We start from the raw sequence: 26,809 nt of genomic DNA on the forward strand, positions 1-26,809 counted from the left end.
AATGAACGTACTTAGGTGGTAATCATTACTTCGTCGAGATAATATTTGGATGGATTTGTTAAATTTATTTATTTTTGTTGTTTTTTAGTTGAAAATTGATTTGGATTATTTCAAGTCTATAAAAAAGAGTACCCCATCTATTATTGTGTACTTAAATATATGTGTAGGTCCATGAATCATTCAAAAATGGTTGTAAATATGGCAATTTCATGTCTTATTAATTTATCTTGGGAAAACGATTATACTTTTTATTTAAATTATTTCATATTTAGGATCTTAATGTTTTTAATTAACCAACTAAAAGGTTACAAGATTAAAGAGGAGGAGAAGAAACAAAGATGGTAAAAAGACAAACAAACAAAAATGAAGAAAAAAATAAAGACCCGAGGAACTGTACTAATAAACCCTAACAACCTTTGAGAATTCAATCCAACATCTCTTGAAGTAAACCCAGATTTATATATTTTGGCAAATCAACTCGGAGAAATGAACCCTTCAGCTAACAGTAAAGCATCAAACAAGGTGACATCAGGAATAGGTTAAAAGGGCGATTGAGAGCGGTTCTCTCTCAAAATTTTAAATTATCATATATTTTAGATATTCTTTTGTATTTTTATTGATAATAAATTTTTGTCCTCTTTGAATTCTATATGTGGGTCATCTCTTATAAAAGATTTTAAAAGTTTATCCTTAACATAAAATCTAACGTTCGTTTTGAGAAACACTAGTAGATATTGGCGAGCTTAATAAAACAAGTGACACCGTCCAATCTTGGCCTAATATCAACAACAAAAACCCCCCATTGCTTCACGAACATCCGCATTACTCTAGTTAATAGTTGATAGAATTTTAGTTAATTTATCTGGTTCACAGCAAAACATTCGATGAATTTTAGTTCAACTCATTGTTTAATCGGTTCAACCGAGACATTCAATGGATTTCAGCTTTCATCTGTTGGGTTTATTCAATCATTGCTATCTTCTTTCAGAGACAACAAATGAATACGTCTGCAAATAAAAATCTGCTCAACTTGATAAAGGAACTCAAGACACTCGATATGCAAATAAAAATAAGCAGATATGGGACACCAAGTTCCAATATAAATATACAAGTAATTTGTGTTCCCTTTGGTGATTTTCAAAAACAAAGTTGTAATCAAAAGCTTGGTGAGAGAAACAACAGTTTATCACAAAGGAGCAGCTTCTTCTCTCTTTTCCTGCTCTGTGTTTCTTCCCTCATCACTTGCTTCACCATTCTGCAGCATTTTGTGTTCTGTAGGTAAATTCTTCTTGGCTTTCCTGCTTCCTTCCACTTTCCACAAATCCCACACTCGGGTTTTTGGCGGCGGTGTTGCATCCGCAATTGAAGCAACTAACCCTGCCTTACCGTCGTCTATGACTCCATCGACTAAACCATATTCCTTGGCTTCCCAAGGATTCATGAAATTATCTCGGTCTGTATCTATTTCAATCTGCAACATAATGGATAGTAAAAACGATATGATTTATAAGCGAAAACAAATGCAAATGATGAAGGAATGAGGGAAGGTAATCCAACCTGTTCGTCAGGCTTTCCTGTAACTCTTGATAAAATCTTGTTCAGTTGCCTGCAATCATATATGAAACGGTCTTAGCGCAAATAATCGAAACCGCAATAAATTAACTTTGAGCGGACAATTTTATGCTTCTAAAGCAAAATCCAGTTAAAACCAGCGAGACAAATTACTAGTAGAGTTCAAGTCGGACTTGTTCTATTAAGTATAAAGTTTTCCATTTTCCCTATAGTTAAATTCGTCTTGCAAGAAAATTTTACATGAATAGCACAAACTGCTTCTGAGAAATTAGCCATGGACACATTACAAAAGGCAATGGGCATCATATATACCGATGAAAATACACTTCTAAATCATGTAAAGCGGCAGTCTATGTTGTTTGCTTCTGACTCGCAGCATTTTACGATTCTAATGTCTGTCCCTTTGAGCACTAATAAATTCTTCGGGAAGCAATGTGGACAAGAATTCAGATTTGAATCACATTTGAATATAAACACACATTATGGTTGCAATTTCAGCCTTGATTTTAGAAGATTAACCTAGAAATTTTGCAGGTTCATGTCAAGTTTAGTAATGAAAACAGCCAACAATTAAATAAAACATTAACGAATGAAGTTGAGCATAATCACGACATATTTAATAATGAAAGCAAACAACAAAGTTGATAGTGCCCAAGAGTCCTTGAAACGAAGATATAAATCTTATCTCAGAGGATCGATGTTCATAAAATTATGCAGAGCATCATACACTTACTTTGCCTCCAGCAGTTCCAAGTGGTTGATGAATCATCACTCTTGAATTGGGCATGCAAAAACGCTTCCCTTTAGTACAGGTAGCCAGGAGAAATGCGCCCATCGATGCAGCAAGCCCCAGGCAATAGTGGAAACATCTGCTTTACACATCTTCATGTCATCATATATTCCCATTCCTACACGCATCAATCAATGAGGGAAGATTAGTATAAACCTAAACCCTTTGCATCGCCTACGTGAATACGGAATACCTTCTTGCACCCGATGAAACAACACTGATCTAGACCATTATCGAACCGTATGAATCCTTTGAAGCTAACCAAGCTAGGAACTTTAGGAGTTCGCCTTGCCGTAGACTACGAACAGTTCTCTAAAGCGTAAACTTTTAGAACACTTCATTCCAAATGTCATTCTAATGGTTATGAATGAAGGAAAGAAAATGTAACCCCTCAGACCGATGCGGGTGACCCGATCCGATCCGAGGTGTCTCATTAGGGCCACCAGAGCGACTCACCGTACAAATCTCGGAAAAATTAAAATTTTTGTTAAAACATGTAAAATCATAAAAACAATTTATAAATATAAAAGAAAAATTTACTAGCATTCAGAAATAAAACAGATTTTCAGACTCCTATATAAAAAAAATACAACATGTATGCCCCCTAATCACATGCATCGTACTCTGCAAGCAACGTTGGTGGAACTCCTTTACTGATGTCGATAGCTGCACTGGTACGATTTTTTTAACCTGAAATGGTGAGTAACAGAGTAAGCTTTGGGAAGCTCAGTAATACAGAACTACCTATTGATGTTACATGACATGCAGATAAATGTAGAATAATAAAATTTCCTTATTGAATCAGACATATACAGGTTTTCGGGATAAGCTGGGGTTCCACTGGTAGTTCATCGAGTAAAAGCCATGAAGATCTCAGTTCATAGAAAACATTCAGAGTACAATGTTTTCAGGAGATTGGAATAGGGTGTCTAGTGTGTTCCAACCAAAACCAATAAAAAGATATAGATATTTTTAAATTAGCGACCGTTTAAAACATGTTTTCAAAACAATAGTAGAACCCTCCAACCGAACACCGTTATACAGTTCCCCAGAACTACATCCATAAGAGCTTACCCTAAGCACACAACAAAGGGAGCCACCCTAAGGGAATGCCTTGGGGCCCGAGAGCCTACCCAAGTGTCACCTTAGGGTCGTAAGGATTTACCAGCTGGATCAGGGCTGAACCTCCATACTCCATAATTTTACCCATATAAAATCCAATAGAAATAAGTTTTAATAATAAACCGTAATATTTGGATCGTGATCTAGTAAAATCTCGTAATCGTGTCAATGAAATAAACCATATAACTATCCTCCACTTGTACACCATATGTAGTCCTATGATTAACCCAAGGGAGTGCCTTAGGGCCTGAGAGCCTACCCAAGAAAGTTTCTCGGGGCCTCAGAGCCTACCCAAGGGTCACCTTAGGTCTGTAAGGATTTACCAGCTTGATCAGAGCTGAACCTTTAGCCTACCTAGTTAATATCCTAGTAAAACAGTTCAATTAGTAACTAGTGAAAACAAAAAACCATAGTTCATAAATCAGTTAATTCCATAGATCATGAACAAGTCATATTTTTCGGTGAAAACTGTAATCGGAGAACACATACCATGTAGCCATGGTTTATAAACCAGTAAATAAATAAAATTCAGTAAAACACAGTTTAAAACATATAAAACAATCATATAGTACATGGGGAACACACTATAGGATCCAAGTATTTTTCAGAAGCACTTAATAATTATCAGGAAAACATGAAATTTATGTAATTTGATCGGATTCCAGGAACGAGGTCGTATTGAAAGGGATCGATTACTAATGGATCTAATCAAACATTTAAAGTTGATACTTTAGAATCCCGCTATGATTTAGGTGCATCAGGAAGGTGTTCAGGAACCTTTATACAGAATAACTATATATTCAAATTTACTGATAGTGATTTGTTGAAAACATTTTGATGTTTCGATATAACAAATGAATTTTAAGATTTTGCAAATGATTTTCTAAGTATATTCGATATAATTATTCGAATATCAAAATATTACTCCAAGTCTTTCAAAGTTCATTTTAGTCCTTACTAAAGTGTAAAATTGTGTTTTATACTTAAACTATTTTAAAACAATTTTACAAAGTATTTCGAGCCTTAATAGAGCCAAAAATATTTTCTTTTTAAAGGGTTTCAAGAAAAATCAAATTGTCCAAGGGGTACAGATTCTTCCCCAGGGGGTACAGATTCCCCCCAAGGGGAATAGATTCCCCCTAGGGGGTACTGATTCCCCCTGTCTAACGGTCAAAAACATATTGCACTTAGGGAACCGATTCCCCATGATGGGGTATCGATTCCCCCACGCTCCAAGCTATTTTATTAATTGTTTCTCATCCCCAAACGGCTCCAAAACATCCCCAACGACTATATACGAATTCAAACACATTCCAAGCTATAAATACAAGCTAAGGACACTTGAAGAAGCAAGTGAACAACTATCCAACCAATCAAACATAAGAGAAGAGTTTTTTAATCTTATTTAATCTTTCTCTCGTAAATATTTTGTTCTTGTGAAGTTAATTCTTGTAAACACCTACCTTAGAGAGGTTTTCTTGTTTACATTTCTTATCCTTTTGTAAAGGGGAAATGTTCTAGCTAATCTCGTGTAAAAGCTAGGGAAAGGTTCTAGTTTAGCCCAGAAAAACTAGGAAGTTTGTAAGGTTACTCTTTATCCTCAAAAGAAAGAACAAATTAGTGAATTTGTTGGAAAATCCTTGGTGAGGAGCTAAGGTAGTGGACGTAGACTTTGTTTGAGAAAGTCGAACCACTATAAATCGTTGTGCAAATATTTTCAATTTTCTACAAAAGCTTCCACCAAAATTTTAATTGTCAATTCACCCCCCCCCTCTTGGCCATTTCCATCAATCGATTAACTCAACAATTGGCATCAGAGCCTAACTCGTTAAGAAGGTTTAACCACCTTGAGACGATCCTCGAAGAACCTCTACCAATTCCCGACACAACCGAGAAGATGGCTTCCACCTCTGGCTCGTTCCACAAGGAAGACTCCCTACCAACCGACAAACCTCCATACTTCAATGGAGTCAACTATCATCATTGGAAGAAATAAAAGAAGGTATTCATCCAATCCAATGATCTTGATGCAGGGAGATAATCGAGAACGAGAACCACAAAGGTGGTGTCTCTAATGGCTGTGAAGAGCCTGAGGTATATTCTAACTGAAATGAATTTAATTCATATACGTTTGATGAGTTACAAGATACTTTTAATAGGTTATATTCGGAGTTTGAGGCCATGAACTCCAAATATAAGAAAATGATTTCAAATTTTAAAATCGAAAATGATTTTCTTTGAAACAAAATAGATTTTGAAAGCCAAAATAAAATTTTGAAAAAGGATTTAGAGCTTTCAAAAATAAAAATTGAAAGTTGAAAAAGAAAATTTTGATTTAAAAGTTAAGCTTGAATGCTTAACAAAAGAAAAAGAATCATTTTAAATAATTCATTTAGTTCAATAATGACAATATGCTCACATTGTCATTATCATGGTCATAAGGAACATACTTGTCCTTTGAAGAAAGGAAAACGTTTTAAAATTAGACAAGTGTGGATTCCTAAAGGAGCAAGGGGCATTGAAACTAACATCCAAGGATCCAAAGCAATTTAATACCAAAATCGAAATGAATGTCTCTTGTAGGTGTGTGGAAGCAATTGTGATGAAAATGATGATATTCAAGATGCTCTAGCCACACATGAAAAGGAATGGGTAACCTCTAAGTTTAATGTTTTTAATTTTAGTTATTTGGTTGCTCATTTGATTTTAAGCATGCATGAGTTTTGTTTTTAAATAATTATACATTATTATTTTAATCTCATGTATGTTAAAAAGTTTTTATGATGAACATTTTAAAGTTTTAATTATTTTTATAGAATTTTTAGTTCATCATAAGGAATTTTGGTCAAAATTGGTTTTAATGCAAATGATATCTCTCTAACAATTGATATCAACTTTTCAAATATTTTGATTTTATAAATTTTAAAATTTTTGACCTAAATTTAAATGTTTATGCATGTGGTTTAAATGAAAATGATATCTCTCTAACAATTGATATCAAAATTTTCAAATGCATAACATTTTTGGAAAACTTTATGCATATGCACTTAATTTCAATAATTGATATTGCATAAAGTATTTTAGACTTGGAAGTATTTTAGACTTGGAAGTATTGAATTTCATGTGCTACTAATATGTTTGTTATTCTTTGTTGAAATTCAATTTTGTTTAAGTGTCAAGATCCTAAAAGCATAATTTTATTTGGAATGCATTTACTGAGCGGGAGCTTAGATTTTTTCAAATGATTTTTAAAATGTCAAATTTTCTACTTACTCTCCAAAGTTATTTTGAACTTCAAAGATTAGAGTCTTTTTGATTTAAAGGGGAGAGAGTGTTAAGGTGTTTAAAGGGGAGAAGTGTTAAAGTAAGGGGGGAGTAATTTCAAACTTGAATTCAAAATCTTAAATTACTCAAATGTTTTGTTATATCAAAAGGGGGAGATTGTTGAAAACATTTTGATGTTTTGATATAACAAATAAATTTTAAGATTTTTCAAATGATTTTCTAAGTATATTCGATATAATTATTTGAATATCAAAATATTACTACAGTCTTTCAAAGTTCATTTTAGTCCTTACTAAAGTGTAAAGTTGTGTTTTATACTTAAACTATTTTAAAACAATTTTACAAAGTATTTCGAGCATTAATCGAGCCAAAAATATTTTCTTTTTAAAGGGTTTCAAGAAAAATCAGATTGTCCAAGGGGTACAGATTCCCCCCCAGCGGGTATCGATTCCCCCTGTCTAACGGTCAAAAACATATTGCACTTAGGGAACCGATTCCCCATGATGGGGTATTGATTCCCCCACGCTCCAAACTGTTTTATTAATTGTTTCTCATCCCCAAACGGCTCCAAAACATCCCCAACGACTATATACGACTTCAAACACATTCCAAGCTATAAATACAAGCTAAGGACACTTGAAGAAGCAAAAGAACAACCATCCAAGAAATCAAACACAAGAGAAGAGTTTTTCAATCTTATTTCATCTTTCTCTTATAAATATTTTGTTCTTGTGAGCTTAATTCTTGTAAACACCTACCTTAGAGAGGTTTTCTTGTTTACATTTCTTATCCTTTTGTAAAGGGGAAATGTTCTAGCTAATCCCGTGTAAAAGCTAGGGAAAGGTTCTAGTTTAGCCCTAAAAAACTAGGGAGTTTGTAAGGTTACTCTTTATCCTCAAAAGAAAGAACAAATTAGTGAATTTGTTGGAAAATCCTTGGTGAGGAGCTAAGGTAGTGGACGTAGACTTTGTTTGAGAAAGTCAAACCACTATAAATCGCTATGCAATTCTCTATCTTTCAATCTCCTTACTCCCTAAACACAAAACCGTTTCGACCCCTCTTTGCAAACCGTTCCAGTTGTCGATTTGAGCTTCTAAAAATCCTAACATGATTCCATTACCCAAACAATCAGTGGTATTCAGGGTTATGTATTGAATTATCAAGATTTTGAGTCTTATTAAACCAAAGATCCCAACATTACAATACTTGTCGATCATTAGGACTGTGATACTTCATTATTATTCACTTCTTATTACTGAGTGCACTAGCTGATCTGATCAATAACAAAATCTTCCTTGATCAGCTCTTGAGGAGACGAATAGGTATTCCAATGGTATTTATTTCTTTTCTGTATTTCAATGATATCAATAAATGTCAACTTGCTTGATCTGGGGTTAAAACCCTTGAGAGCGATACAACATGCAAGTTTATCAGCGTTTCTAGACTTATCGGAGTCATTCCTCAATTCTAGGTCTTTGAAGATACTTAGGTCATTTAGTAGTTAAGTCTATTCCGATCACTTTGAAATTTTCTTAGTAATTCAATCATTTCTTAAATTCAAATACATGCAATTCTTCCAATCAATTCAACTTGATCGTATAATTTAGTCATTTCATGAAATTCAGACGTGTAAAGAACTTTCAATAATTCAGTCTCTGTTTGTTATCTCAGAAAATATAATTTCTAGGTCGTTTGGTATTAGAGGTTGACTTATTCATTTCAGAGCTAGAGAATTTAGTTATTACAGTGCTTGGACGTTCCTTGGGTCATTTTACATTTCAGGGGCATTTCAATATAGATCTGGAATTTAAATCGATGATTCCAAGGTTCAAGTATAATAATATATGAGTTCTCATGTCGTCTCCATTGTCATAGTCATCTATTTTGCTTAACACTTTAAGCGTATCATCATTCCACTTAATTCGATCAGTGGCATTACTTTCGATAAATAAGGCTTGGAAGCATTCTCGTTCCGTTAGCGTTCAGGGTATTTTATTCCTTTGATCATTGAAGGTTATTATAGTTACTTCATAACTCAAGCACTTTTTGGTAAATCATTTCAATTTAATCATATGCATTTTTTCGATAATTGGTCAAATATGTCTTTTCTGGGTTATTTTTCACCATCTAAGAAAGTCTTAGTCTTATACAATACAAGGGTATTTTTGTAATTTTTACCTTATAGGGCTATTTTTGGTAATTTCTTATCCAAATAATCCTGGTATATAACCTTTAAAGAAATTTATCAAATTTTACTGATCTTGAAATCAATTCATTTATTATTGAATCATTGATCCTATAACTATTTTCGATCGCTCTTTTAGTTTCTCTTTTTCGAGCCATCTGAGTCTTATACTGTGTTCTGTCCTTATTCCAGTTTACGTCTGAGTCCAATGATAATTAAATACATCTAATGGACCAATTTTATCTATTCGTGCATGCACTAATTATCAATGGGTTCTGAAAAGCATACAAGGGGTAGTAGAGTATTACCTCGATTTTTATGCCATATCGATCAAACCATTAAAATCCAATTGATCACTCTCGAACTTGAATTCAACATCTAATAATTCCTCGGATACAAAGCAACCGAATTTACATTAGAACTAAACTTAATTTATAAACCATATTGAATCTGAAGGTAAATCTCTGAAAAATGGCTTACTGTGTGCGAATTTGACAAAATGGGCTTCAGATTCGAACTCAGGATGTCGTAAAACATAAAATAGGGCTTTTCAAATTTTTTGACTCTTTTGACCAAAGTCAACGGTCGGGTTATAGGGGTTCTGGTAGGGTCAAAGGGGTTCGGGTCGGGCAGACGGGTTAGTTCTATTCAAACCGGGTTGACCGGTTCGGGTTGACCAGTTCGGGCTAGTCCAGATCGGTTGAACCAGTCCAGAAGCTTCCAGGGAAGGGAAAGTAGCCCACGCGCACTGCCGGCGCGTGGCGATGCATACGGCGGTGACGGAGGTCGGGGTGGTCGATCGATTCCTCCATGTTTCAACACTAACCTTAATTAATCCTAATCAACCTTAATCATCAGCCATAACAGAGTAAAAACATTGAAAATAATAAACCGATTTACCCTCAACAGCGAACGATGGTTGCAATGGCAAAAAAGCAACGATTCTTATTGGGTTTTGGTCGCACGATGATAGAGAAGCCAATAGACGTGGCGGTGCATTGCACCGCTAATAGAATCGATCAAAAATTAGAGAATTCACGACAACCAACTTGAGTTTTCGTCGATGCTTTGATCATTAATTCACGGTTGACAATAACGTTTTACGACAGGAGGGTGGTCAGGTTTTGATCACCACTCGATGGTTAGTCTATTGGTGGTGGTGGCTTGAGCTGGGAGGCCAGACGACGACAAATTTGGCTTGTAAAGAGGGTCTACAGGGAATAACGTTAATTTGTAGGTTTAGGGATTAGATTAATTTAGGGAAAATTGGGTTAACTGATCGGGGAGGGGGAAATTTATTTTTCACTGGAATAAAAAATAGAAAAATTAGGGTTTAAGTCCCTGAATTTTCTAAAACTTCTTAAAAGGGTCCATCAACATTGGAATTTTACAATTTAGTTATCAATTTCTTCCTTGATACAACTATAATTCGATACTTTATATTTATTAAAATTTAACCCCTATATTGGGGTGTGACAATTCTTCCTCCTTAAAAAAATTCGTCCTCGAAATTCACTCAAGTCACAGTAATGCGAAATGAAGCTTCCATTAGTTCTTTAATATCTTCAAGTAGCTTTTATAGAAGTACGAGATTTTTACAAATCCTTAACCAACTGAATATACTTTCTCATCAGAACTCACTCTCATTCCAATAATAGAAGTTAAACAGAATTATTCTTGTGGAATCAATTCAACCTTGGTTACGAGGTTAGGTTCATAGAGCAGTAACATCTCCCAATTTCATTTCTGGAGTCGGGTCAGAATTTCTCAAATAAGTAACTCTTACATTACTCGTGAGATACTTTACAGAATTTGGAAAAACGTTACTGATATTCCTTTATGCATAGGTCGAGACTTAACGGATAGAAAACTTAAGTTATCTCATTACGGAGAGAGACTTGACCTTGGAGTTCCGACTTATAAAAGTACGGTTATAGTCTAGGGGCATGTACTGACCATACATCTTTTGAGTGTCGACTGACCGGTCTATCTAGAAAAACTTTACTCAACCTAGGCTCTGATACCACTAAATGTAACCCCCTCAAACCGATGCGGGTAGCCCGATCCGATCCGAGGTGTCACATTAGGGCCACCGGAGTTACCCAACGTAAAAATCTCAGAAAAATTAAAATTTTATTAAAACATGTAAAATCATAAAATTAAATTATAAATACAAAAGTAAAATTTACCAGTATTCAGAAATAAAATAGATTTTCAGACTCCTATATAAAAAATACAACATGCATGCCTCCTAATCACATGTATCGTACTCTGAAAACAACGCTGGTGGAACTCCTTTACTAATGTCGATACCTGCATTGTTATGATTTTTTTAACTTGAAATGGTGAGTAAGACAGTGAGCTTTGGGAAGCTCAGTAATACATAACTACCTATTGATGCTACATGACATGCATATAAATGTAGAATAATAAAATTTCCTTATTGAATTAGACATATACAAGTTTTTGGGATAAGCTAGGGTTCCAGTGGTAGTTCATAGAGTAAAAGCCATAAAGATCTCAGTTCATAGAAATCATTCGAATTATAATGTTTTCAGGAGATTGGAATAGGGTGTCTAGTGTGTTCCAACTAAAACCAATGAAAAGATGTAGATGTTTTTAAATCAGTGACCGTTTAAAACATGTTTTCAAAACCTTAGTAGAACCCTCCAACCGAACACCGTTATGCAGTTCTCCAGAACTGCATCCATAAGGGCTTACCCTAAGAACATAACAAAGGGAGCCACCCTAAGGGAATGCCTTTGGGCCCGAGAACCTACACAAGGCTCACCTTAGGGCTATAAGGATTTACTAGTTAGATCAGTGTTGAACCTCCATACTCCAAATTCTACCCATATAAAATCCAATATAAATAAGTTTTAACAATAAACCGTAATATCTAGATCGTGATTCAGTAAAATCTCGTAACCGTGTTAATGAAATAAATCATATAACTGTCCTTCACTTATACATCATATGTATTCCCATGATTAATCCAAGGGAGTACCTTGGGGCCTGAGAGCCTACCCAAGAAAGTTCCTTGGGGGCCTCAGTGCCTACCCAAGAGTCACCTTAGGTCCATAAGGATTTACCAGCTTGATCAGAGCTGAACCTTTAGCCTACCCTGTTAATATCCCAATAAAACAGTCAAAGTATTAACAAGTGGAAACAGGAAACCATAGTTCATAAATCAATAAATCAATAAATTTCAGTAAAATACATTTCAAAACATATAAAACAGTCATATAGTACATTGGGAACACACTAGAGGATCCAAGTATTTTCCAAAAGCACTTAATAGTTATCAGGAAAACATGAAATTTATGTAATTTTGATCGGATTCCAGGAACGAGGTCATATTGAAAGGGATCAATTACTAATGGATCTAATCAGACATTTAAAGTTGATGCTTTAGAATCTCGCTATGATTCATGTGCATCAAGAAGGTGTTCATGAACCTTTATACATAATAATTATATATTCATATTTACTGAGAGTGATTCCAATACCCAAATAATCTGGGGTATTCAGGGTTATATATTGAATTATCAGGATTTTGAGTCCCATTGAACCAAAGATCCCAACATTGCAATATTTGTGGATCATTAGGAGTGTGTTACTTCATTATTATTCACTTCTTATTACTGAATGCACCAGCTGATCTGATCAATACCAGAATCTTCCTTGATCAGTTCCTAAGGAGACGAATAAGTATTCCAGTGGTATTTATTTTTTTCTGTATTGCAACGATATCAATAAATGTCGACTTTCTTGATCTGGGTTAAAACCCTTGAGGACTGTACATCATACAAGTTTATCAACGTTTATAGACTTGTCTGAGCCATTCCTTAATTCTAGGTCTTTGAAAGTACTTAAGTAATTTAGTAGTTAAGTCTATTCCAATCACTATGAAATTTCCATAGTAATTCAATCATTACTGAAATTCAAAATACATATAGTTCTTCCAATCCATTCAACTTGATCATATAATTTAGTCATTTCATGAAATTCAGACGTGTAAAGCACTTTCAATAATTCAGTCTCTGTGTGTTATCTTAGAAAATAGAATTTCTACTTCGTTTGGTATTAGAGGTTGATGTATTTGTTTCAAAGCTAAAGAATTTAGTTATTACAGTGCTTAGACGTTCCTTGGGCCATCTTACATTTCAGGGGCATTCCAATATAGATTCAAAATTTAAATTGATGATTCCAAGGTTCAAGTATAACAAGATATGAGTTCTCAGGTCGTCTCTATTGTCATAGCCATCTATTTTGCTTAACACTTTGAGCGTATCATCATCATTCCACTTAATTTGATCAGTGGAATTACTTTCGATAAATTAGGCTTGAAAACACTCTAGTTCCTTTAGCATTCAGGGTATTTTTTTCATTTGATCATTGGAGGTTATTATAGTTACTTCATAAACTCAAGGAAATTTTGGTAAATCATTTCAATTTAATCATATTCATTTTTTTGATAATTGGTCAAATATGTCTTTTCTGAGTTATTTTTCACCATCCGGGAAAGTCTTAGGGGTTGTTTGTTTACTTAAGAATGATTAAGCGCTGAATGATTCAAATGCTAAATGATTCAGAGGCTCTATATGAATTAGCTCTGAATGTGACATGTTGTTTAATAATGGCTCTGAATCATTCAGAATATAGTTCTGTGCTGAATTATTCAGCACTGTTGATGAGTGTTCAAAATCGTTAATCTTTGCTCATTATTTCTTCAATTTTGTGGAGTTATTGCTGCTGAATTTGTCATGTTATACTTATTTTTGTACAGGTCCTTGCTTTCCAGAATTTGTGACAAAACGAGCGAATTCTGTATTTTTTTATTATTTGGTCACGGCTGGAGACATGGGCACGACTCTGGGCACGACGCGGTCTGACGTGGCAGTTTCTAGAAGGTCCAGTCAGCGGCGGTTTCTAGAAGACTTCATCTGCACGCCTTCTGGAAGATTATCGAGTAGAGTTGCATTAGGAGACTAGTTTAAGTTTGAATTTAAATTTAAAAACAATTATCTTTTGTATTATTTTATTATTTTCTTTGCTTATCCTTTAGGCTTTGAGAGGCTATAAATACCCACTTGGGGTATGCCTAAACTCATCACTCAAATTACATTCTTCTTTTCTCTCTAGTTTTATTAAAGCTTTCTCTTTTTACTTTTCAAGTCTTTCCCTTTTTTCTTTTATTTTCAAGCTTTGTTTTCAAAATACTAAGTATGACTTTTGTCATGCTTAGCTAAACTTTTCAAAAGACGAGAGCTGTCGCGATGATTCAATTCCAACGGGAGAATTGAAAATGGTCGCTTAATATCTTCGGAATATCTCTCTCAATCGCTGCGCTTATTTTTCAAAATCAAAACAGTTTTCAAAATCAAAGATTGACTTTGGTCAAGAGGTTGTTGTGATTAAATGTGTGGGAGGAAGATTCGACTTATAGAAAGCAATTCGACTTCCTGGGAACACACTTGGCGAGATAGTTTTGCCAAAAGGGAATTGAGATCGGAATTGACGGTTATAGAAGCAACAATCCGAGTCGGACGTTACAGAATTAAACGGTAATTGATCTACGACAATTGATGTCGTTAGAATTAATTATCGAAGCCGGAATCAAAGATTGCCTTGGGTGTTCGGTATACAAGATAGAGTCACTGGGATAGCCCTTGTAGACAAAGTAACCGACGTGAATCCCGAAGAGAAAATCTTATTTGATGATCATAAGGAAATTGAATCAAAGCAAAGCTTGAGGCTACTTTTACCGAATTTATTCACAATCTTCATCTTCTTATTTTTACTTTAATTGCTTTAATTTATTTAATCGCTTTTATTATTTTAATATATTTTTACCAAAATTCCCCCCCCATTTTTACTGTTTCACGCCTGGCATAAATAAATCAGACAGAAATTTATAATTTTCTAAGTCCTTGTGAAATCGACCCTTACTTCTCTTTACTACGTATTTCCTTTATTTATTAATTGAGAATAAGGAATTTATTTTGACACCGAAACGACAGTTGTCAAATTGACGCCGTTGCCGGGGACTTCGCCAAAGTTACTAATTTTTGTTTGCTTTTGATTTATGACCAGGACTAATCTGGGCACATTAGTGGAGTACGACCCGGAGATCGAAGCTAAAGCTAGGAGACTCCACGCATAGACACTTCGGGAAAGAAAAAGAAAACAAACAAATCCAGAAGAAGAATCAAATTCAGGTAATACAAATCCAATGGTCGAACTTACTATTTGGGAGTTAGTCGCAGCACCCACTGAACAAGGACCTATGTGCATTAATTTTCCCCAAGGTGAAACTCCATACTAGTTGAAAACTGGCCTTATTCATATCCTCCCTACATTCTGTGGATTGCCAAATGAGGATCCACACAAACATCTCAAGGAATTTCACATGGTCTGCTCCAGCATGGCACCACAGGGAGTAACCGAGGACCAATTAAAACTTAGAGCTTTTCCTTTTTCCTTAGCCGAATCGGCTAAGGAGTGGTTATTTTATATTCCTCCTAATTCTATTACTACATGGGCTCAAATGACTCGTTGTTTTCTTGACAGGTTTTTCCCTGTGGCAAAACTAAGTGAATTACGAAGGAGAATACTTGGAATCAAGCAGCTTGATGGAGAGTCACTCTACGACTACTGGGAGCGGTTTAAGAAGTTATGTTCTAGTTGTCCACAATATGGGTTAACTGAACAAACACTCCTTCAATACTTTTATGAAGGATTATTTCCCCTGGAAATGAAGATGATCGATGCAGCCAGCGGTGGAGCCTTGGTGAATATGACTCCTACTGAGGCTAGGGACTTAATATCAACAATGGCTGCAAATTCCCAACCATTTCGCACAAATAATGAACCTTCTCGAAGGGTTCAAGAGATAATTTCATCTTCTTTAGAAAATAAAATCGATAAGCTAACTGAAGTCGTAAACTCTCTTGTTTCAGGAAAGATAGGGCAAAACTAAGTATGTGGAATATGTACATTGCCTGATCATCCGACAGACGGTTGTCCACTAATTCAAGATGACGCAACAACTCAAGTTAATACAGTCGGGAATTTCCCGGGACCTCCCCAAAGAGCTTATAATCCCTGCGTCAATACATACAACCCAGGATGGAGGGTCATTCAAATTTCAGCTATGCTCAGAACCCAAGACCAAATCAAAGCTATCAATCGAGACCATCCCACCACAACAACAGCCGCAAAAGACATCACTAGAATAAATTGTCGAGAGGTTAGTGCTTTCGTAGGAAAAGTTTCAGAATCGAATCGAAGCCCACTTCCAAGAGTTAGACAAGAAGATGAGATAACTGGCTCAAACCGTAAGTCGCATGGAATCACAAGGTAAGCTTCCGTCTCAAACTGAAGTAAACCCGAGGGAGAACGTCAGTGCCATCACTCTTCGGAGTGATACAGTAGTGGCGCCACCTATTCTATCAGACCAAGCAGTCCAAAAAGAGAAGAAGACTGATGACGCAGGATCCCATAAAAAGAATGATGAAGAACAAATGGACGATCCGATGCCATCTCCCTATGACATGCCACCACCTTTTCCATTGAGGTTAGTTAAAAAAGATAGAAAAGCTGAGGAAAAGGAAATGTTAGATGTACTTCGGAAAGTGGAAGTTAACATACCCCTTCTCAAAGTTATCCGAAAGGTTCCAAGGTATGCCCAGTTTTTAAAAGATCTTTGTACGACAAAAATGAAGCTTACCGGAGTCGAGAAAGTGAGCTTAGGAGCAAACGTCTCAGCTATTTTCCAACGAAAGTTACCACCTAAACTGAAGGACCAAGGTATGTTTGCAATCCCTTGTAAAATTGGTAAGATTGAGATTAAACGAGCTATGTGCGATCTTGGGGCATCAATTAATGTAATGCGTCTATCTGTCTATAAAATGGTAACTAACGATCCTTTGAAGGACACAAAGATTTCGATACAGCTTGCCGACAAATCAGTGATCTATCTTGAAGGACTCTTAGAGAATGTATTGGTGGAGGTAAACGACTTGATATTTCCCACCGATTTCTATATAATCGACATAGAGAATGATCGCACGAGCACATCGTCTGATATTCTTTTGGGGCACCCTTTTCTGAGCACTGCACACACGAAAATTGACGTGAGGAGTGAAATTTTAACTATGAAATTTGATGATGAGATCGTTAAATTTGATGTATATAAGGCAATGAGATATCCTGATAAAGTGGAGAGTTTAAATTCTATCGATTTAATTGATCCTTTGGCTGATGAATTTTTAAAGACTAATTTTTCCTTTGATATATGCAAGGAGCTGGAAGATCATTCTGATCACACGGAATTGAATTTGATTTCTTCTAAGCCTAAAGTCTTACCTTCTGTTCTGCAGGCACCCGAAGTTGAACTTAAACAGTTGCCTGATCACATGAAATACGCCTTCCTTGGACCAAACAACACGCTGCCAGTAATCATATCAAAAGGGTTATCCGAGGAGGAGGAAAAAACCTTGATCACGGTTTTATGCCAATACAAAAAGGCTATAAGATGAACCATAACATAAAAGGGTTGAGTCCATCAACATGTATGCATAAAATTAAAACCGAATAAGGCGCAAAACCAACATGTGAAGGTCAACGTCGGCTAAATCCACCAATGATGGAAGTGGTAAAAAAAGAGATACAAAAACTCCTCGATGCAGATATTATATATCCAATTTCGGACAGCAAATGGGTAAGTCTGATACATGTAGTTCCTAAAAAAGTAGGAGTTATTGTAGTCGAAAATTCTGAAGGAGAACTTGTACCAACACGAGTTCAGAATGGATGGAGAGTCTGCATCGATTACAGGAAGTTGAATTCTTTAACTCGAAAAGATCATTTTCCTCTTCCATTCATAGATCAGGTCATAAAACGATTAGCCGGTAAATCTCACTATTGTTGTCTTGATAGATTTTTAGGTTTCTTCCAGATTCCAGTAGTACTAGAAGATCAAGAAAAGACGACGTTTACATGTCCCTTCGGCACCTTCGCTTACCGACGTATGCCTTTTAGACTCTACAATGCACCTGCCACATTCCAAAGGTGTATAATTAGTATTTTTTCTGATTTTATTGAGAAAGGTATTGAAGTCTTCATGGACGACTTCACTGTTTACGGTAATTCATTCAATGAGTGTCTATTAAACTTGAAAAATGTGTTGCGTCGGTGCCTAGAATTTAACCTTGTTTTGAGTTATGAAAAGTGTCACTTTATGGTTGATAAAGGTTTAATTCTAGGACATATTGTTTCATCTAAAGGAATTACGGTAGACAAGGCAAAAATCGATATAATACGTTCACTTCCTTACCCCACTACGGTGAGGGAAATTCGTTATTTCCTTGGTCATGCAGGTTTTTACCGTAGATTCATTAAGGAATTCTCTAAGGTGGCGCAACCATTGTGTGAGCTCTTACAGAAGGATAAAATCTTCAATTTCGACCGACAATGCCAAGAATCATTCGACATATTAAAGGAAAAGTTGGTTTCGGCACCCATAGTCCAACCGCCAAATTGGGACTTTCCCTTCGAAGTTATGTGTGATGCTTCGGATGGAAGTGTTGGAGCTAAGCTCGGACAAAAGATCGAGAAAGAGCCTCACGTTATCTCTTATACGTCCTATACCTTAGATTCCGCACAACAGAATTATTCGACTACCGAAAAAGAATTATTCGTTATTATTTTTGCATTAGATAAATTTAGATCATATCTTCTTGGCACTAAAGTTTTTGTTTTCTCTGATCATGCAGCCTTGAAGTACTTGCTCAGCAAAAAAGAGGTGAAACCACGACTAATCCGTTGGATCTTACTCCTCTAATAATTCGATTTGGAAATCAAGGACAAGAAAGGATGTGAGAACTTAGTGGCTGATCACTTAAGCCAGCTTCCAATCACTACAGTTGATCCTCCCATTCGTGAAGAATTCCCAGAGGAAAGCTTGATGATGGCCCATAAATTAATACCTTGGTTTACAGATATAGTTAATTACTTAACTACAGGCAAATTACCATCTGATTTAATGAGAGCCGAAGTAAACCGAATCAAGAGAGAATTTCGCTTCTTCATTTGGGATGACCCATATCTCTAGAAGCATTATTCAGACCATGTAATTCGACGGTGTGTTCCCGTAAGCGAGGTAAGCTCAATTTTGAATTTCTGTCATTCATATTCGTGTGGTGGACACTTTGGACCGAAGCGAACCGCTCATAAAATTTTGGAATGCGGATTCTTTTGGCCTCATATTTTCCGTGATGCTTACTTGTTCTGCAAATCTTGTGATAATTGTCAATGTGCAGGTAATTTGAGTCGAAGAAATGAAATGCCCCTTAATCCTATACATATATGCGAAATATTTTATGTTTGGGGACTTGACTATATGGGTCCATTTGTTTATTCTTTTGACAATTTCTATATAATTCTTGCGGTTGATTATGTTTCGAAGTGGGTAGAGGCTAAAGCCACTCGAAACAACAATGCTAAAACTACTGTTCAATTTCTAAAGAATTGTATTTTTTCCAGGTTTGGTACACCGAGAGCGATAATAAGCGACTGCGGCACACACTTCATAAATCGAGTAATTGATGTTCTTATGAAAAAGCATGGAGTGAATCACAGAATTGTCACGGCTTATCATCCGCAAATGAACGGACAAGCATAAATTTCAAACCGAGAAATAAAGATGATTCTTGAGAAGATAGTTAAGCCAAATCGCAAGGATTGAAGCTTGAAATTAATTGACGCTTTGTGAGCTTATCGAACCGCATATAAAGAACCTATCGGCATGTCGCCATATCGCCTTGTGTTCGGTAAGCCGTGCCATTTACCCGTTGAGCTAGAACACAAGGCATATTGGGCCGTTAAACAGTGCAATATAGAGTTAGAAGCGGTTGGTGAAACAAGAAAATTACATATCAGGAGCTTGAGGAAATCCGGAGAGACGCTTACAATAATGCCAAAATATATAAAGACAAAACAAAAGAATTCCATGATCGAAAAATTATTTCTAAATGTTTTTCCATCGGACAAAAAGTTCTTCTTTTTAATTCAAAATTAAAAATTTTTGCAGGAAAACTTCGGTCAAAATGGAACGGACCTTATACGGTAACTGTAATATTTCCTCATAGCGCAGTCGAAATTGAAGACAATTCGGGCACTCGGTTTAAAGTAAATGGACACAGGATTAAACCATATTATGCGAATAGCGAAGTTTGCTTAATTTAAGATCTCAACTTAGAAGAACCTGTAATCTAAATCAGGTTGTCGAGCTAACGACGTTAAACAAAAACGCTTCATGGGAGGCAACCCATTGTTTTCAATTCCGTTATATTTTTATCTTTACTTTTTTTTCATTTTATTTTTATTCATTCAAGCATGTTTAATTTAATTTTTATTTTTATTTTTGAAGGAACCGAATAATTTTATTCAAACTTAAATGACGAAGAATTGCATAAATTTCAGTCGAATAGTGCTAATTTCGGAACCCCATGAGCAGTGGTAAAAAAACTCAGAACAGTGGAACAAGGAAAGACCCGTGCACACCATTTCATTAAACGGTGCACGTTAGAATAACCCTTTGAAGGTCAGCACATGTTAGCAAAACCCATATGAAAAATTCTTTCCCCTTTTTTGTTATCTTTCTGCCGCCCACCATTCCTCAATTCTCTATTCTCTTTCAATTTCCTTTTACCATGGACTCCACCATCCCTATCTCTATCACCTTTTAATTTTTAAACTCCCCTTTATCCACACAAAAAACAAAAACCCCATTTACTTCCAATTCAGACACCCCACGGCAGAAACCAAACTTAAACCCATCAACTCGATAGCCATTCCCAAACAAACGCAAAACCATCACCCCTTCTTCTCCTCACTGCCGACGGCATCACCGAACCCCTACGCCTTTGCTAACGAGTTTCCACACCACCCGCTCCTCTCTACTCCATGACGATGCGCACGCAAAACCAACATGAAATCCGGGGAGTACTCTAATTCCTTCTCTTGCACTTTAGTTTTCGTTTTGAGGCAAAACGCTTTAAGTGAGGGGGAGTAGATTGTAGGATTGAATTTCCCTTTGATTATCTTTATGTTTCGATGCTAGTATGTGTTGGTTGGATTTGTCGAAAAATTCATTGATTGTTTTTGTCTTGTTGAAAATTTTTGGAATACTATGCTTGTTTGGGAACACATGATTATTTAAGTTAGGATGTTCTTGATAGCGAATAGCATGAATTGTGATAAGTTGGTGTTTTTGTGATATTCCATGACTTTTTTAGTTGAAACGTGATTAGCTTAATGCATGAAACAATTTGGTGAGATTTGAGCCTTTACTAGCATATCATTTTCGCTCTCATTTTGTTGGATTGAGTGTGTCGAATTTGACACTGGTATTCTAGAACCTGCATGTTAAATACTGTCGAGATTACACATGAACATGATGCTTAAAGATGATTTGGACACCTTAGGATTAACCATTATGTTTTCCCCACTAAAGAGCCTACCTATGCTTTTTCCCCTTAGCTAACCACTTTTGAGCCTACCTATGCTTTTTCCCCTTAGCTAACCACTTTTGAGCCTATTCTCATTTCTTTGTTTTCACCATATTCATAAACCCGAGACTTTTTATTTTATCCTTCTTTTCTACCTTTTTCAGGGAAAGTGAATAATTTTACCGTTGTATTCTCCATCAAAAAAAATGTTGAATGAAAGGAAGAAGAAAAAAAACAGCAGTTCGAAAAAAAAAGATGTTCGAAAGAAAAAGAAAGAGAAAAAAAGACATGAAAGAAAAAAACAACAAAAGTGTGAAAAAGAAAAAAAAATGCATTTCGACAAGAAATTTATTGTTTGATATGTCGTCTTTTTATCTTGTTGTGCTTAATATTTTGATCTTGTCGCCTTTTCCCCACCTTTACCTAAGCCCTGTTACAACTAATAAAAGACCCTTTGATTTATCCATTTTGTTATTATTAGTAGTGGATATTTGATTTAATTGTAGGCTTATAGTAATATCGTGTCAATTCTGACATTGAGAGTTTCTTTACCCCAAACACATTGAGTGATTTGAGTGAATCTTGGTAAGGTGTTGAGTTATGAGCATTGAGATTAATGAATGAATGGATATTACAATTGCACTTGACTTGCTCCAATTGGTGATGTTCAATTGATTGATTTCTTGACTTGAATAGTTATTGTGGTCTCTACCTTGCTTCATTGAATGTGAAACTTGATAAAGAACGGTAAATGAATTTTTTGACTAGTTTGATTAATAATTCTTGAGGAAAAGCATGAGAAAAGTGATGGGGAATTTGATGAGTGTTCAAAATCCTTAATCTTTTCTCGTTATTTCTTCGATTTTGTGGAGTTATTGTTGCTGAATTGGTCGTGTTATACTTATTTTTGTACAGGTCCTTGTTTTCCAGAATTTGTGACAAAACAGGCGAATTATGCATTTTTTTTATTATTTGGTCACGGTTGGAGACATGAGCACGACTCTGGACACGATGCGGTCTGACGTGGCAGTTTCTAGAAGGTCCAGTCAGCAGAGCGGCAGTTTCTAGAAGACTTCATCCGCACGCCTTCTGGAAGATTGACGAGTAGAGTTGCATTAAGAGACTAGTTTAAGTTTGAATTTAAATTTAAAAATAATTATCTTTTGTATTATTTTATTATTTTCTTTGCTTATCCTTTAGGGTTTGAGAGGCTATAAATACCCACTTGGGGTAAGCCTAAACTCATCACTCAAATTACATTCTTATTTTCTCTCTAGTTTTATTAAAGCTTTCTCTTTTTACTTTTCAAGTCTTTCCCTTTTTTATTTTATTTTCAAGCTTTGTTTTCAAAATGCTAAGTATGACTTTTTTCATGCTTAGCTAAACTTTTCAAAAGCCGAGAGTTGTCGCGATGATTCAATTCCAACGGGAGAATTGAAACGGTCCCTTAATATCTTCGGAATATCTCTCTCAATCTATGCGCTTATTTTTCAAAATAAAAACAGTTTTCAAAATCAAAGATTGACTTTGGTCAAGAGGTTGTTGCGATTAAATGTGTGGGAGGAAGATTCCGCTTGTAGAAAGCAATTCGACTTCCTGGGAATACACTTGGTGAGATAGTTTCTCCAAAAGGGAATTGAGATCGGAATTGACGGTTATAAAAGCAACAATCTGAGTCGGATGCTACGAACTTAAACGGTAATTGATCTACGACAATTGATGTCGTTAGAATCAATTATCAAAGCCGGAATCAAAGATTGCCTTGGGTGCTCGGTATACAAGATAGAGTCACGGGGATAACCCTTGTAGACAAAGTAACCGACGTGAATCCCGAAGAGAAAATCTTATTCGATGATCATAAGGAACTTGAATCAAAGCAAAGCTGGAGGCTACTTTTACCGAATTTATTCACAATCTTCATCTTCTTATTTTTACTTTAATTGCTTTAATTTATTTAATCGCTTTTATTATTTTAATATCTTTTTACCAAAATTCCCCCCCATTTTTACTGTTTCACGCCTGGCATAAATAAATCAGACAAAAATTTATAATTTTCTATGTCCCTGTGGAATCGACCCTTACTTCTCTTTACTACGTATTTCCTTTATTTATTAATTGAGAATAAGGAATTTATTTTGACACCGAAACGACAGTTGTCAACTATTTTGCTAAATCAGTCAGCACTGAATCATTCAGAGGTGCGAAACAAACGCGCTGAATGCTGAACTGTTCAGCATTCAGCGCTGAATGGTTCCATTAAGAGGCAAACAAACTGCCCCTTAGTCTTATACAGTATAAGGGCAGTTTCATAATTTTTACCTGATAGGGCTATTTTTGGTAATTTCTTATCTAAATAATCCCGATATTTAACCTCTGAATAAATTTAGCAAATTTTACGGATCTTGAAATCAATTAATTTATTATTGAATCACTGATCTTATAATTATTTCCTATCGATCTTTCAGTTTCTCTTTTTTGAGTCGTATGAGTCGTATACCATATTCTTTCCTTATTCCAGTTTATGGCTGATTCCAATGATAACTAAATATATCTAATGGACAAATTATATTCATTCATACATGTACCAATTATCAATGGGTTTCAAAAAGTATACAAAGGGTAGTAGAGTATTACCTCAATTTCTGTGCCATATCGATCGACCCTTTAAACTCCATTCGATCACTCTCGAACTTTAATTCAACGTCCAATAATTCTTCGGATACAAAGAAACTAAATTTATGTCAGAAACTAAACTTAATTTAGAAACCATATTGAATATGAAGGTAAATATCTGAAAAAAGGCTTACCGGGTGTGAATTTGACAAAACGGGCTTCATATTCGGACTCAGGACGTCGAAAAACATGAAATAGAGCTTTTCAAAAATTTTGACTTTTTCGGTCAAAGTCAATGAGTCGGGTCAAGTCAACGGGTCGGGTCAAAGGGGTTCGGGTCAGGCATACGGGTCAGTTCTGTTCAAACCGGGTTGATCGGTTCAGGTTTACCGGTTCGAGCCGATCCAGAAGCTTCTGGGGCAGGGAAAGAAGCCTACGCGCACTGTCGGCGCGTGGTGGCGAGTGCGGCAGTGACGAATGTTGGAGTGATCGGCTGATTCCTCCCTGTTTCAACACTAACCTTTATTAATCCAAATCAACCTTAATCATTAGCCATAACAGAGTAAAACAATTGAAAATAATCAACCGATTTATCCTGAACGGCGAACGACGGTTGCAACGACGGAAGAGCAACAATCCTTACCAGGTTTTTGTCATACTATGACAAGGAAGCCAATAGAAGTGGTTATGCGCTGCACTGCTGGCAGAATCGATCGAAAATTAGAGAATTCATGACGACCGACTTGAGTTTTCGTCGATGCTTTGATCATCGATTCACGGCTGACGGTAGCGTTTCACGACAAGAGGGTGGTCGGGTTTTGATCATCGTTCGAAGGTGAGTCTATTGGTGGTGGTGGCTCGAGCTGTGGTGGCCAGACGATGGTGAATTTGGCCAGTAAAGAGGGTCGATGGGAAGAAGGTAAATTTATGGGTTTAGGGATTGGGTTGATTTGGGAACATTGGGAAAATTGGGTTAACTGATCTGGGAGTGGGGAAATTTATATTTCACTAGTACAAAAAATGGGAAAATTCAAGTTCAAGTCCTTTTCTAAAACTTCCTAAAAGAGTCTGCCAACATTGATATTTTATAATTTAGTCCTCAATTTCTCCCTTGATACAACTATATTTCGATACTTTATATTTATTAAAATTTAGCCCCTGTATTAGGGTATGACAAAAAACAATGATAGAAGTAAGGAGTAGAGCATATGGAAAAAAATCTAAAGACATACCAACAATGACAGAGCCACCAGATGAATTGATGAACAATGTTATGCCTTTCTCGAAGTCTTCTGCATCGAGAAGTAACAGTTGACTTATGATCAAATCTATCGTCATGTCATCCACCTATTCAACATCAATGAAAAAAAATAACAAATGGATTCAAACCAGCAAATAATCACCGCGACCTTCAAATTCAAAATCATAGAACATAAAATTTCTGAGATTCAATCTTAATCCAATTTCACTGTATTCCAAAGAACAATATAGCAAATAGATATCAATAAACAAAACCAAATTCCAAATTTAATTATAAAACTAAAAACAAATAAAATTCATACTTAAAACACACTTGCTAGCATACTAGTATGCTAACTAAAACATACATACAAAGGTAGACATCACGGTACGACTGAGGGCTACACTCGGAGCTCACGCACCCCTCTATCCTACCTAGGGTAGAAATCCAGAATTTTACATCAGATTGCGTTACCCTCTAAATTGCTCCGTTGAGCCTTGGGGCATATACGCCCAGTTAGCAAATATGTGCCTGGTGCACAATCTTAAGGTTGACCATATCTTAGCATACAAATGTTCCCTTATATTCTATAGTTATTCGGGTGTCCGTTTCATATCTCGAACATCATACAAAGTAAGTATTATGATTTCTTAAATTATAGGGTTTCTAAGTTAAATTTAACTTGTTAATATTGTTTTCACTTAATGTCTTATTGAAGGATTAAATAGTGGTTTGGGAACCTCAACCATGTTTCTAAAATTTCCCAAAAATTTTTATCTTTGGAAAGGAGGTAGTATTAATATTGACACATCAGTACCAATACTGACTTAGGAGTATCGATACCCCTACTTGAATATCGATACCAACATCTTAAAATATACCTTGAGAAAAAAAGATAGTATTAATACCCTTATAGGGAGTAACAATACTCCCATGAGTATTAGTGTCAAAATGGTATTCTGGATTTTCAATATCGAAACATTTCCATCCAGTATCGAAACATTTCCATCCGGTATTGAGACCGGGCCTAGATTATCGATACTCTATGCATGAGTATCGATAATTCTGCTTTAAAACTCATGTATTTTTGCCTAGCATATGAACAATATCGATACTGACCCATACAACATTGATATTGACACCCAAAATGCCTTGTTTGAGCATCTTCAACCCTTCTAAAATGTCCTAAAGACCCTAGGGAGGTCCCCAAATATTATTAGTATCTTATTTAAGTTTATTAGGGTAATAAAGAGATATCATATAACTTAAAAACACATAGATTTGAAATCTACCATGATCATGCTCTTAAATCCTTCAAAGCTAATGTAAGCTACATAAGTGCATGGTAATGCTTACAATTGAAATAAGAAGGTTATAAGGGTGTTACCTTAAGGTTTTGGTAGCATAAAAGAGTCCTAAATTACCCCAAAGTTAACTTCTCTTTCCCCTTACTTTGGACCCTTCTCCCACTTCTTCCACTAATGCAT

General features: G+C 35.7%; 1 pseudogene; it reads right to left on the minus strand.

Moving 5' to 3' along the window:
- Positions 1 to 1,186: 1,186 nt before the first annotated feature.
- On the minus strand, positions 1,187 to 25,828 carry LOC120171045 (annotated as a pseudogene).
- Positions 25,829 to 26,809: the final 981 nt, after the last annotated feature.

The sequence above is a fragment of the Hibiscus syriacus genome, unplaced genomic scaffold (assembly GCF_006381635.1).
Source record: "Hibiscus syriacus cultivar Baekdansim isolate YM2019G1 unplaced genomic scaffold, ASM638163v2 tig00111810_pilon, whole genome shotgun sequence".
Taxonomy (NCBI): domain Eukaryota; kingdom Viridiplantae; phylum Streptophyta; class Magnoliopsida; order Malvales; family Malvaceae; genus Hibiscus; species Hibiscus syriacus.